The 13,873-nt window shown below is 47.2% G+C and overlaps 1 protein-coding gene across 1 annotated transcript in view; it reads right to left on the bottom strand.

The window, feature by feature from the left end:
• The window catches only part of MYO5C (myosin VC), a 296,937-nt gene that overhangs the window by 257,133 nt on the left and 25,931 nt on the right, over positions 1–13,873 (bottom strand). The gene's annotated exons all lie outside the window — the stretch shown is intronic.

Genomic DNA, 13,873 nt, shown 5'->3' with positions numbered 1-13,873 from the left:
AATAAATAAAAAAAAACCTGTAGTTTACTTACTGTAAAGTAAAGGCTGCTTTACACCAGACAATCTATCGTGCGATAGATCGTCGGGGTCACGGTTTTTGTGACGCACATCCGGCATCGCCAGCCTGTGTGACACCTCCTAGCGACGCAGTATCGCTCACAAATCGTGAGTCGGGTACTGCTCGCTAGGTTCCATAATATCGTTTAATTTAGTTGACCATCGTTTCCGTGGTAGCACACGCCGCTCCGTGTGACACCACGGGAACGATGAGCAGCTCACCTGCCTCCCGCGGCCGCCGCCGGCTCTATGTGGAAGGAAGGAGGTGGGCGGGATGTTTACGTCCCGCTCATCTCCGCCCCTCCGCTTCTATTGGCCGGCGGCCTTGTGACGTCGCTGTGACGCCGAACGTCCCTCCCACTCCAGGAACTGGACGTTCGCCGCCCACAGCGAGGTCGCACGAGAGGTAAGTATGTGTGACGGGGGTTACTAACTTTGTGCGACACGGGCAGCGATTTGCCCGTGACGCAAAAAGGACGGGGGCGGGTACGATCGATTGTGAAATCGCACAATCGGTCGTACCGTGTAAAGCAGGCTTTACATTGACATCGCAGCAGCCAGTCAGTGAGCTCAGCAGCATAGTAGACAGAACGTCCCCTCAGTGTTCACTGATTGGCGACACGGTCAACGGGACATCAGCACTACAGCCAATAATGGGCACCAGTAGCAGCACCACAGACTCAGAGATGGACTTTCTGAAGGGGCCCTTTAATGGTCTTGTTTTGTGCAAAAACACCACAAGAAGTGGCCAAAAGTAGGGGATAGTTTGATTTTAAAGTGTAATTTTTTTTTTTGTGAATTTCCAGGAGACAGGCTGTGTCTTCTTCTAGGTCATGGGTCTCAAACATTCGGCCCATGGGCCTATTTGCGTCCCACAGCTAGATCAGGTTGGAGAGAGGCAGCTATCAAAGAGGCCTGCGCTGTGTCTTTAAGGCTACATTTACACAAATGACTTTTGCTGAGTTTTTGATGTTGCATGTATTTTGTGTGCATTTTTTAAGTAAATCTGTTTATTTTTGATACTTCCAGACATTTGGCTTTGACAAAACTGTTTTGATATCCTTATATGTGGATTATGTGTTTTTGATGCGTGTGCATTTTTTTGCCTATGGATCTTTTGCATCTAATTCAAGTTCATGGTGAAAATCTACACATGATACTCAATGTACCTGCACGAGAAATTGACATGTTGCAGATTTGAAAAACAGACCGCAGGTCAGTTTACGCTAAATTAAAAAAGCACAGTGGGCAGGAGGTTTCTATAAATCCTATCCCCCTTCCTAGAACTGTAAGACGCAGTGTTTTTTGAAGCAGCAAAAATATGCAGTGTAAAAAATGCACTAAAACTGATTGTGGGCACACTGTGTGCCTAAATGTGCTAGGTGGCATCCTGAAATAGCAGAAGCAGCTGCGCAGCACTTACAGTTAGGTCCAGAAATATTTGGACAGTGACACAAGTTTTGTTATTTTAGCTGTTTACAAAAACATGTTCAGAAATACAATTATATATATATAATATGGGCTGAAAGTGCACACTCCCAGCTGCAATATGAGAGTTTTCACATCCAAATCGGAGAAAGGGTTTAGGAATCATAGCTCTGTAATGCATAGCCTCCTCTTTTTCAAGGGACCAAAAGTAATTGGACAAGGGACTCTAAGGGCTGCAATTAACTCTGAAGGGGTCTCCCTCGTTAACCTGTAATCAATGAAGTAGTTAAAAGGTCTGGGGTTGATTACAGGTGTGTGGTTTTGCATTTGGAAGCTGTTGCTGTGACCAGACAACATGCAGTCTAAGGAACTCTCAATTGAGGTGAAGCAGAACATCCTGAGGCTGAAAAAAAAGAAAAAATCCATCAGAGAGATAGCAGACATGCTTGGAGTAGCAAAATCAACAGTCGGGTACATTCTGAGAAAAAAGGAATTGACTGGGGAGCTTGGGAACTCAAAAAGGCCTGGGCGTCCACGGATGACAACAGTGGTGGATGATCGCCGCATACTTTCTTTGGTGAAGAAGAACCCGTTCACAACATCAACTGAAGTCCAGAACACTCTCAGTGAAGTAGGTGTATCTGTCTCTAAGTCAACAGTAAAGAGAAGACTCCATGAAAGTAAATACAAAGGGTTCACATCTAGATACAAACCATTCATCAATTCCAAAAATAGACAGGCCAGAGTTAAATTTGCTGAAAAACACCTCATGAAGCCAGCTCAGTTCTGGAAAAGTATTCTATGGACAGATGAGACCAAGATCAACTTGTACCAGAATGATGGGAAGAAAAACGTTTGGAGAAGAAAGGGAACGGCACATGATCCAAGGCACACCACATCCTCTGTAAAACATGGTGGAGGCAACGTGATGGCATGGGCATGCATGGCTTTCAATGGCACTGGGTCACTTGTGTTTATTGATGACATAACAGCAGACAAGAGTAGCCGGATGAATTCTGAAGTGTACCGGAATATACTTTCAGCCCAGATTCAGCCAAATGCCGCAAAGTTGATCGGACGGCGCTTCATAGTACAGATGGACAATGACCCCAAGCATACAGCCAAAGCTACCCAGGAGTTCATGAGTGCAAAAAAGTGGAACATTCTGCAATGGCCAAGTCAATCACCAGATCTTAACCCAATTGAGCATGCATTTCACTTGCTCAAATCCAGACTTAAGACGGAAAGACCCACAAACAAGCAAGACCTGAAGGCTGCGGCTGTAAAGGCCTGGCAAAGCATTAAGAAGGAGGAAACGCAGCGTTTGGTGATGTCCATGGGTTCCAGACTTAAGGCAGTGATTGCCTCCAAAGGATTCGCAACAAAATATTGAAAATACAAATATTTTGTTTGGGTTTGGTTTAGTTGTCCAATTAATTTTGACCTCCTAAAATGTGGAGTGTTTGTAAAGAAATGTGTACAATTCCTACAATTTCTATCAGATATTTTTGTTCAAACCTTCAAATTAAACGTTACAATCTGCACTTGAATTCTGTTGTAGAGATTTCATTTCAAATCCAATGTGGTGGCATGCAGAGCCCAACTCGCGAAAATTGTGTCACTGTCCAAATATTTCTGGACCTAACTGTATGTGTGTCCACATTTACTAAATGACTTCATGTAGCGCGTCCGTCACTATCTGTATTCATTAGAGAGGATTTCTAAACAACAGGGCCAGACTGGGAAAAGAGCTGCACAGCAGAAAGTGCTCTGGGGCCAATTATATTTTACGTAGGGAGACTTCTGGGGCCATCTTACTGTGTATAGAAGAGCTGTGGGGCCATCACACTGTAAATAAAGGGACTGTGTGGCCATAATACAGGGGTACTGGTGCCATTATTCTGAATGTAGGGGATATCATACTGCATATAGGAAAGCTAGGGGGCCATCAACCTGTATTTACGGGACTGTGGGGTTGCCTTACACAAGGCATCACAATACGATATCATTTACTTGTATGACACCAAAATGTAGCAGCTATACAAATCAAACTTTAGCCTCTGCTGTGTCAACTTTAGCAATGCAGCCCTGCTGGACCCGATTATATAAAATAAATAAAAATATCCATTTGGCATTTATTTTCTGTGCTAAAAGTTGGACATGCTAAAATTCAACACACGGGATCATTTCTCCTAACATGGAGCTTCTTGGAAAAATAATCCAAAAAAGAAACAACTAATATATAAGATAGTCGGCAAGTCTCCTAAATACCAGTGGATGCAGTTGACTTATGTGACTTATGTCAAACGTGTTTGGCCAACTGGATACTTCATAAACAAGTCACTAAAATGTTATGTAGTTCAGAATCCTTCTGACACATTCCTTAAGATGTGAGGACTAGTGATGAGTGAGCACTATCATGCTCAGGTGGATGATACTCAGAATGGGCAGTTGGATGGTCAGATGGGCGTAACTCAAGTACCCAAGTATAATGAAAGTTAATGGGGAACTCAAGTATTTTTCAGGGAAATCTTCTGGGAAAAATGCTCAAGTTCCCAATTGACTTCCATTATACTCATTACATGAGTTGAGCCTATCCGAGCGTCCAACTGCTCGTTACAAGTACTGAGCACCCAATTCGTCAACCAAATCGCTATCTACATGTATTTGCATCTCAAATTGGCTCTACGATTGTGACATTTAAAAATGTAAAACTGGCCATATATGCTCAATGATACTGGTTGAGACACGAACAATCTTTGTAGGAATATTCTTAAAGGAAAAATGATAGTATTTAGGCATTAAATCGATCATAAAAACTTTACCAGCAAAATGTTTATTATGGTTGAACTGTGTATTTGCATTTAGCTTAGTCACCTCTAACACATTCATTTTCAATGGTTATGTTTTTGTGTTTTGTTTTTTTTAAGAATCCAAACACCCAGCTCCCCCCCCCCACCCACCGTGCATCATAATAGGATATCACATGGTGGGAAGGGATTACACAGTCGGGCTTTGATTTTATTCTTTAATCACAGCTGTTAGTGCAGGTAAAGGGCTGTCATCCACAGCATCTCACTGATCACTTGGTAATGTACATGTACAACATTGCACAGGAGTCACCTCTGGCTGATAACATATATTTCATAATGTGTTAAAGGGTAGAAATGCTTCAATGTTGCAAATTACTTGTTTTTTGGGGTTTTTTTTAAATTGATTTAAAAAGAAGGGAGCAGAAATTACTGTATGTATTGCAAGAATTATACATTATGGCTCCATGGCCTTACAATGAAAGTGCTTATAAGCCTGTTGTTATTGGACAATATCCCTTAAGATCTAGACACCTCCATTGGTAAATGGAACAGTTCATGTGAATATCAATTCTTCAAAAGCCCAGCCTAACAAGTCAACACTCAGCTGTTTACACAATCGGGTACATTACGGTACACCCGCCCTCAGGTAAGAGAAAATATGCACATCACACTTTCAATGTACTGTAATGTACTGGGAAGGAGGAAATCACACACTCCATTGTCTCTAGATTAGTCATGCTCTAAATCCTATTCTGAATCCCATAAGTCTCATAACTCTTGTTTTATCCACCAAAACCCAACTGCTTGGTAATTGTATATCTATGCTTTCTTGAAGGTATAGCACCGTGGAAGATAATATCCATATATACAAACAATGCAAATGAAGCACCCACGAGGTCTTGGGGAATTACTCATCACCGGGCCGATGTAGAGGGGGCTTGGGGTTGTCACAGTGGCCTGGCCTGGCTCCGTGATCCAGCGGTGTCAACTAAAATGATGAAGGGGATGATGGTGAAATTTGGAGTAGTTGTCTTTCATGACACCACCTGTGGTATGCGTTTATAATTGGAGCCACAGCTGTGGAAAGTCTCTCTCTGGTAACGCAGCTCAGATGTTGCAGATCTCCACAGGTAGAGCTAGGCCCCAAGGAGGATGTTGGGGGTTGTTGTCCACCCCAGTGTGGGGAGCGCGGGGGGGCGCGGGAGGAATCAGACGACACAGCGGTTGCAGTCTAAAGTGTTTACTCACTGAGTTGCTCCTGCCGTTGCACTGCCAGACTCTGCTATGATGGGCTCCAGATGATCCCGGATGTTCAGGAGCCAGTACCGGAGGGATACTTCGTGAGTCCTTCCTCCCTGCCATCTGTTGTGTTGTGACTTGAAGCTACACAGGGACCTCGGTATTTTGGGGTGGTTATGTTCCCCGTCCAGTCTAGCAGGCAGCGTGAGTCCGTTGATGGGCCGCCCTATGGTCACGGCTCTTGGCTCTATTTGCTGCTTTGCTCCGGGCGCTGTTGTGGGCCAGAAGACTTGAAATCCTCTGCCCGACGGATTCTGCTGGCAGGCCTTGAAGTGCCCAACAGCCTAGGGCTCCGCACCCTGAGATGTGTGCCCGTCCTGAGGGAGCTATTAGCTCCCCCTCAGTGACCGTATTCTCCTGCGTCTCACTTTGTTCCTGGGGGTGACTAGACTGACTAAATGTGTATGTGGCTCCTGCTCTCCAGATCAGTCACACTACCCACTCGAGCCCCAGAATTAGTTGGTGGGAGGCCCCAGACGATATGTTGACCATCCTAAATGATCCTACCCTAACCCTGTCCCGGTGAGTGGGCAACTGGCTTATGTGTGGTGATGGATGTTGTGAACCGGCACCGACCTCCTCCTTACCCGGAATAAGTACCGCACTTCTGGTGAGATGCAGTTCCCTGTGGCGACTAAAGCCTCAGGGGCGCCACACAAACAATTACTAGCAATGCTGATTTAGAATATCACTGTACTGATTGAACATAAATGAGAAATCAGCCTAGCAGGTGTCAGCTGTTGCCACTGCCCATTTTACCACTTAGTCCTACAGAAATAATGCAATTTCCATCATTCACAAAAAATGCTGCAGCCAACCATATGGCATGTCATGGAGGCCAGCGATTGGCTACAAGAGTAATGTAAATGATAGCCATGATGTCCTTCTCTTAGCCCATTTTTGAAAAATCCTGAAAAACCACTTTAAAACACAAAAATCTAGACCCAATATAACAAAAAAAACCCCAAAAGAAACACAATAAATAAATAAACATAAAAATATAATGTATCCTTACAGTCAAAATTAGGGAAACCTTATAGAAGCCATCCCATTAACATTTTTCCTTATATGTGTATATATAGTTAATGTGTTAGGCCCTGTGCACTCAGTGCGTTTTTATCGCGTTTTTATGAGTTTTTAGTGCACTTTTGTCACAAAACTGCATGCAAATCCTTATGCCAACAAAGTCAAAGAGAATCCTGAAGTTTTGTGCACATGTTGCTTATTTTTCCTTTGCAGATTTGGTGCAGAAATAAATCTGGAGCATGGCAAGTCTTTTAGCGTTTTTGCAGCACTTTCCACTACAGAATGCATAGAAAACGCTTGGAAAAAACTCATGGAAAAACGCATCAAAATCACACGCTTTTTTTCTGCCATGAGATGAAGATTTGGTACAGAACTTTCTGCAACCAAATACTCAGCGTGCGCACATAGCCTTAATATACTCACCTACCACTGACTTCTCCAGGATACATCGCCATTGCTCTCCCTGTCTGTGTGACGTCACTGCTCTTCAGACTCTCCGGGTCACACTGAGCTCTGTCTGACTTGGAAACAGCTATTACGATGTATCTATGGAGAGTCGGAATGAGGCACCATAGGTTTATGTACCGCCCCGCGCTCGGCTGCAGCCGAGCCGCTTGGATCCGGGCTCGTTGGTGGGTGTCTCGAGCACCTCCGGACCTGGGGTCACTTCGTTCTGAAAGGAGATGCTGGCGCTTGCGGTGGGGGGTTAGGTAGGTGCACGGCTGGAGCCGCGCTTGAGTTCGTGACGCCACCCACTGGACGTGGTGAAGGTAGACACCACCGCTGCAGTTACGGGGTACCCAGGGGAGATGGTAGTGCAGACAGATGTTAACCCCTCCGTGGGCAGGGATGATGGACCCGGGGCCCATTGGGGGTAGCTGGGTGGTGCAGGGCGATGTGCGCGGCCGGAGGGCACAGTTGTACTCACTGTTATTGACACACACAAGTCAGTGGTAAACCAAGTTGATGGTGGTCGGTGCCCGCAGCGCCGGCTGCGGTCGGGTCCCCCACCCTGATGGTGGTCTCTGCCTTTCTCCTGCACCGTGTTGTGTAGATGTAGACTGCCTGCGATTCAGCAACGGGAGTCCGCTCCCCGGCTTTCTGTATGTCGTGAGAGCCCGTTTTACCCGCAGACGCCGGCCTGTGAGATCTCTCTGCCTGTGTGGTGGCTTTCTATCCCCCTCGGTGGGCTGTTGTCTTCAGTCGGGACTTGGGTGGGAAAGGACCTATAGTCCAGACCGCAATCAGTTAATTAACTCAGTCCAGTGGATTCTGGACCTCGTTTTAGGGTCTGAGTACCCCCCTGTGTGCTCCGGTTTCCAGTTGGTTCCCTGGATCGGTACCGGCGGGCCACTACCCTGTCCCGGTCCACCAGGGTTCCACCGAGCCGTCTTCCCGGCTCCTGCAGGCTGAGGCCACCACTTGCCTCCTAGCCAAGGTGTTCGGGCTACGACCCTCACACCTGTGAGACTGTAAACGGCCTGTCTCACAGGCCTGACCTCCTCACTCCTCAACGCTCAAAACTCAACTCTCTGACTGTTTCCTGCTTCAGGCCCTCTGAACTCCTCGGTGGGCGTGCCAACTGCCTGGCTCCGCCCCCCTGGTGAGTCCATCAAGCACCGAGGGAGGTGACTAGGGTTTTTGTGGTTGGCTGATGACTCCTTTTTAGGGGACAGGTGTTGTGCAGGGGTCTAACTGTGACTACCTGGCTAGTCCAGGGCATCACATTTACATTGTAAAAGAGACTTTTGGCTCACGCAGAGAGAATAGAGTGATCGAGATCGTCTGAGGAGCGGTGACGTCACACAGAAGAGGTCAGGAACAGAGCTGTATACTGGAGAAGATGGTAGGTGAATATAATAACACACTGACACTAGAATACATACACAAGTCTAGGGTAAAAAAAAAAGTTAATGGTAGTCTTCTATAAAGATGAAATCTAAACCAGCACTGTGGCCCATCATTTTTTGCATTACTGGGAGTGACATAAGTCAGACCCTCACTGTTCATAGAATTAATAATAATAATATAATATTTATTCATTTATATAGCGCTATTAATTCCACAGCGCTTCACATACAATGGCATTGCTGTCCCCATTGGGGCTCACAATCTAAGGTCCCTATCAGTATGTGTTTGGAGTAACACGGGGAGAACATACAAACTCTTTGCAGATGTTGTCCTTGGTGGGAGTTGAACCCAGGACCCCAGCACTGCAAGACTGCAATGCTAACCACTGAGCCGCCATGAAAGATAGCATATTACTTAGCTACAATACAGCAAATGATAAAAATAACTCAAATCAACAGCTCCACCTGATCTTCCATAATGTGGTGTCACTGGCTATTGAACAGAAACGTTAGTAAATACCATATAACACCAATTAACGCGCATTTCACATGGCTAATTTATGTGTTTGATTACAAAGAATTTCAATCTACGCTTTAGCATTGGTGATTCAATCTTGTGACACTGCAGGAAGCTCCCAACATGTAAAATGAACATATTGGTTCATGTTTCAAAAAGGAAAAACAGTTCACTTAAAAGGGACTTGATGGGACATAATGAGCGATCTGTCACACAGCTACCATAAAAAGAGCAGAATAGATCACTAGGCTGCCCATCATTTTGTAGGTGTATCATTACAATAATCGTACCTGTTGCAGTAGATTGCTCTGCAGCATTAGGCGTCCTACCGTGGCTCCTGCCTGGCACTGACAACAGGCGGTGTAAGCTGGGCACATCCCGGACGATACTTTATATGTTGCAGTCATGTCAACACCTGCGCAGTCTGTTCACTTTGTTAGCTAGCTAAATATTATAATCCCTTCAGCTTTTTTATGACCTCAGTGTAACATCCTTTATATCACTGATTAATTGTCGGTTATGTTGCGGTTTACAAAAAGGTCAAGCCTGAAAAGTCTATGGCTGATGACTGGAATCGAAAATGCACGTCTCAGGCATGTTTATCTAAATTTCAATGAATGCTGTGCCCCATTCATACTTCTCACTAATTTAATAATACTTGAAACAGATAATTTGTGATCAAATAAATCATTTGTCAAGAGATGATCCCTTTGTCCTGTCCAAGCTCTTACCACCTCCTGCTGCATCCAACTCAAAAATATTTTCAGAATCCGTCCTTTCCACAACCTGAATATATTAAATTGTTTGTGCATGTGTCGCGGGCGGAGGGGTTTGGAACGCCGCTCGCCTGGAACCGCTGGCACTCGGGTCCGGTGCTTCTGCTCCTCGGTGGCTCGAGCACGGGGCCGGACCTGGGGCCTCGAGCAGCGCCTCCTCGCCCACGAGTGAAAAGGGAAGGTTAGTGGTGGGATGTTTGGGGATGTCGGTCGTGACGCCACCCACGGGTTGTGGTGATGGTGGGCACCACCGTTGCTGGTGACGGGGGATCCCGGGAGCGATGGCGGAGAGCAGCTAAAGTGTTGACCCCTCCGTGGGTAGGGGCTGTTGGTCCCGGGGCCCCGGTTGGGGAGATAGGGAGGAGGGTACAGGTGCAGGTGCCGATACGGGGAGGCAGCGTGGGCGTGGGTGCAACGTTGCGGTGCAGCGCGGTGCCGGATGGCACTGTTGTACTCACTCAGACACAGAAGGACAGAGTCTCTGGTAAACCAAACGGCTGGATGGACGGGGCCCACAGCCGGCTGCGGTGTTCTCACTCTCCCCGGATGGGTTGATGGTGGCTGTCGTTTTCCTGCACCTGTTTATGTGTGTTTGACTCCTATGGCTTCCCACGGGTAGTCCGCTCCCCGGCATTTACGTGTCGGGAGAGCCCGTTTTGCCCGCAGGCGCTGGCCCTTGGATCTCTGGCCCTTGGTGGTGGCACCTATGCGGACGGGTTGGGCTGTTGCCTTCTGACGGGACTTGGGTGGGAATGAACCCCTGAGGTCAAGACCGCAATCAGAGAATTTGACCTTTTCGACGGCTCCTAGCCTAGTCGGGGTCTGAGTACCCTGCCTTGGTGCTTGGCTTCAATCTGCTCCCCGGTTCGGTACCGGCGGGCCACCGCCCGACCCCAGTCCTATGGTTCTGCTGACCTACACCAACTCCTGCAGACTACCACCACAGTCTGACGACCTTGCTGATCGTGCCTGGGCCCCAAACCAGACACACACAGTTCTTACTCCTCACACTTCCACTCTCAACTCCTGAACTCAACTAACTGCTTTTTCCCGCCTCCAGGCCTGTGAACTCCTCGGTGGGTGGGGTTTCACCTTCAGGTCCCCTATGTCCCAGTGCCAGTATAGTAATCTGGTACCTTCTTCCCCTACACCGGTCTCTGGTTGGTGGGTCCCCATGACATAGAGCAACTGGGTTGCGTCCGGTGTTTTTTTCCACTGCTGTCCGTATGACGGTAGTGTGATCCCTGTGGGGTTCGAGTCTCTGTTCCTGTTCCCGGTTCTCTCTTTGCTACTAAGTCTCGGATTTTTAGGGTCAGCGAGGTCCTTGATTTTCCCCTCGCTGTGCAGGTGTTATCAGGCCTGCCTGGAGCTTTATGCCTGACCTAGGGTCCTGTACCCCATTGGTGTGTAGTTCCGGGAGTACTCCACCAGAAACTACCCTCCTGGGCACGAGGTTACTGTCAACTCCTAGTCAGTGCGTCTCCTCATGTCCACCTTCACTCCTCGACTCCTCTGACTAACTGTCCACTGTCTGCCCTTCCCACCTGGTCAACTAGTGGACTGGACTGGCTCCACCTCTAGGCAGTCATCCATTGGTCCGACCCTAACTTTGCACCATTGTAAGGGGGATTGTTGGGGAAAACTGGGATTACCTGGAGTGTTTGTGTGTGACCGGCACTGGTCTTCCGGGGCCCTAGGGGGTAGGCCCTGCATCCCGGTGACAATGTTGGAGGCACAACTCTCCCCTTCCCTGGAAACTGCAGGCTAACCGGGGACTGTGTGTGCCATCAACATAGGCACTGTATACCAGCGCATGACACCTTTGTATGCAGATTCCATTGCACTTGAGTTTATTGGGCAGAAAGAAACAGTAATCCATGAGTTATTGCCACATGTGCCCACCAAATCTGCCTTCCAACCACATACAAAGCGGTGTATGGTGTGAGAAATACTGCTCCACATCGAATAAAAAATGGGAATTAGACCTATGGAGTGTGGTAATGATTGACAAATACATACAAATGATGTAAAAATATATAGAGACTGAGAGTCAAAAGCAGGCAAATTGCCTGACAACCAATGTTCTATTTGTAAACATCTAAAATATTCAGCAGAAGTGTAGCACCCAGGGGGCAGGGCTTGTCAGGCACGGGGTGTCTTGTACCTGCATTACTCGTCACCGGGCTGGTGTGATGGTCCGGGATGTCATGGTGGCCTGCTCGGCTTCGTGCCCCAAGTTGTACACTAATAAAAAGAGGTAAGATGGTGGGGATAGTAGTAGGATGAATGTCACAATGCCACCTGTGGTATGCGGCCAGAGATTTAGCCGCCGCTGCTGTCGCTGTCCTCCGGGGCGGATAGTAGTAGGAGCCATAGATGGTATCGCTCCCCACAGGTGGAGTGGGCCCTGGGTTAGGCTGAGGGAAGTAGTGATGGCGTTTGAGCGCCAAGGGGTGGGGTGGCGGTGACGGTAATCAAGGGTCAGAGTCCATGGCTGCGGTTCCAGGTGTCGTTCTCACTCTTTGTGCATTGCCGCTCGCCCGGATAGTACTGGTCGCCTGGTCACCTGCTATGATGGGCTCAGTCGACCCCGGATAAGTTACGAGAAGTCACCAGTGTTGGAAAGAAGAAGAAAGTCCCTTTTCAGAGTTGCCCTTCTTGCTGTGAGGCACCTGGGCTGAGCTTTCCGCTCCCAGCCCCAGGCCCCGTGTAGAGAAGAGAAGAAAGAGGTGATGGTGGTGTCGTGTACAGAACTGGTGTCCCGGGTAGACTGACTTAAGATTGTGTGAGTGTGCTCCTACTTTAACCCCAAGTGGAACCCGCCCCCAGGTGGCTGGCTTCAGTGACTGGGGAAGTCCCATGACTCATGATGGCCACCCCCTACTTACCCTGAGCCATCCCCCCTGGGAGAACGCTCCTAAGCTTTATGTAAGTGTGAAATGTGGAACACCAGTGATTAACCCCCTCCTTACCCGAGGTGAATATTGCACCTAAAATAAGGCGCAATACTCTGTGGCAACTGAAGATGGAAGGATTTGAGTATTTCTCTTTCTGAAGAATTGATAAGGTTTCTCAAAGTCATTTGTCCGCCATCACAAGAAGGAAGTCTAGTCATCTGCCAGTTTCCGTAATGTACCATAGAGAATGAAACGGGGGAAAAAAGATTAAAATTTACCAGAGAATTTAACCGCATCCAAAACTTTAAGGGCGTGAGGGATCAAGGGGCTCAATTCAGGGGGAACCATAGTAGAGGATTAATAAGCAAATGTGATATATTAGGACTTTTCAAAACATTTTAAACCATGAATGTAGTGTAGAAATTTTTGCTATAGTAGCTGCCTGATACTGGCACAGTAGGTTAGGAACCTATAGGCTGCCTACTGAAGATTTCCTTGTACCATGGCGCTGATTGAAGCTGCAAGAGAGGTGAATGCAGCGCCCGCACTCTGCTTTTATATCCACCACAGCTTCTGTGAAACAAGATGTTGTCAATGGTGGAGATAGAAGCAGTGAGTGACAAATGATCATCAAGGATGTCACTCACTGCTTCTATCACTGTCCAATGATTATCTGTAGGAGGGCAGAACGAGGGGTGGTGCTGGTGTTACTGCTTCTATCTCTGCCCCCTGATGATGAGCTGTATGAGGGCAGTGGAGGGGGCAGGTGCTGTTGTCACTCACTGCTTCTATCTCCGCTCTATGATGACATCTTGTTTCGCAGTAAGAATCTGTAGCAGCTGAGATGGAAACAGAGTGTCGGCATGCCCTCATATCTCCTACACTGTCTATCACCATAGATCCAGTACATCTTCAGAGGACAGTGATGCAAGAAACTGTAGTGCTAACTCATGATGTCATCCTGTTCCAGACGGGGCGATAGATGAGCTGTGAGTGCAGCTCCAGCCTCCTGTGATGTCCTGTTTGAGACGCCTCTCAAACAATACGCCATCGGAAAGGAAGTAAAAAAATATATATATTTAGGGATTAGGTAGGCAGGGAGAAGTGTATGGAATTATATAATAAATATATTATTATATAATTACAAAAGTGGTTAGGGTGTAAAGATAAATATTTTAAAAGGGCATTTTTGGTGTGGAGAAACTTTAAA

The sequence above is a fragment of the Anomaloglossus baeobatrachus genome, chromosome 4, assembly GCF_048569485.1.
Source record: "Anomaloglossus baeobatrachus isolate aAnoBae1 chromosome 4, aAnoBae1.hap1, whole genome shotgun sequence".
Classification (NCBI taxonomy): Eukaryota; Metazoa; Chordata; class Amphibia; order Anura; family Aromobatidae; genus Anomaloglossus; species Anomaloglossus baeobatrachus.
The sequence above is the reverse complement of the archived record's forward strand: the minus strand, read 5'-3'. Positions and strand labels throughout refer to the sequence as shown.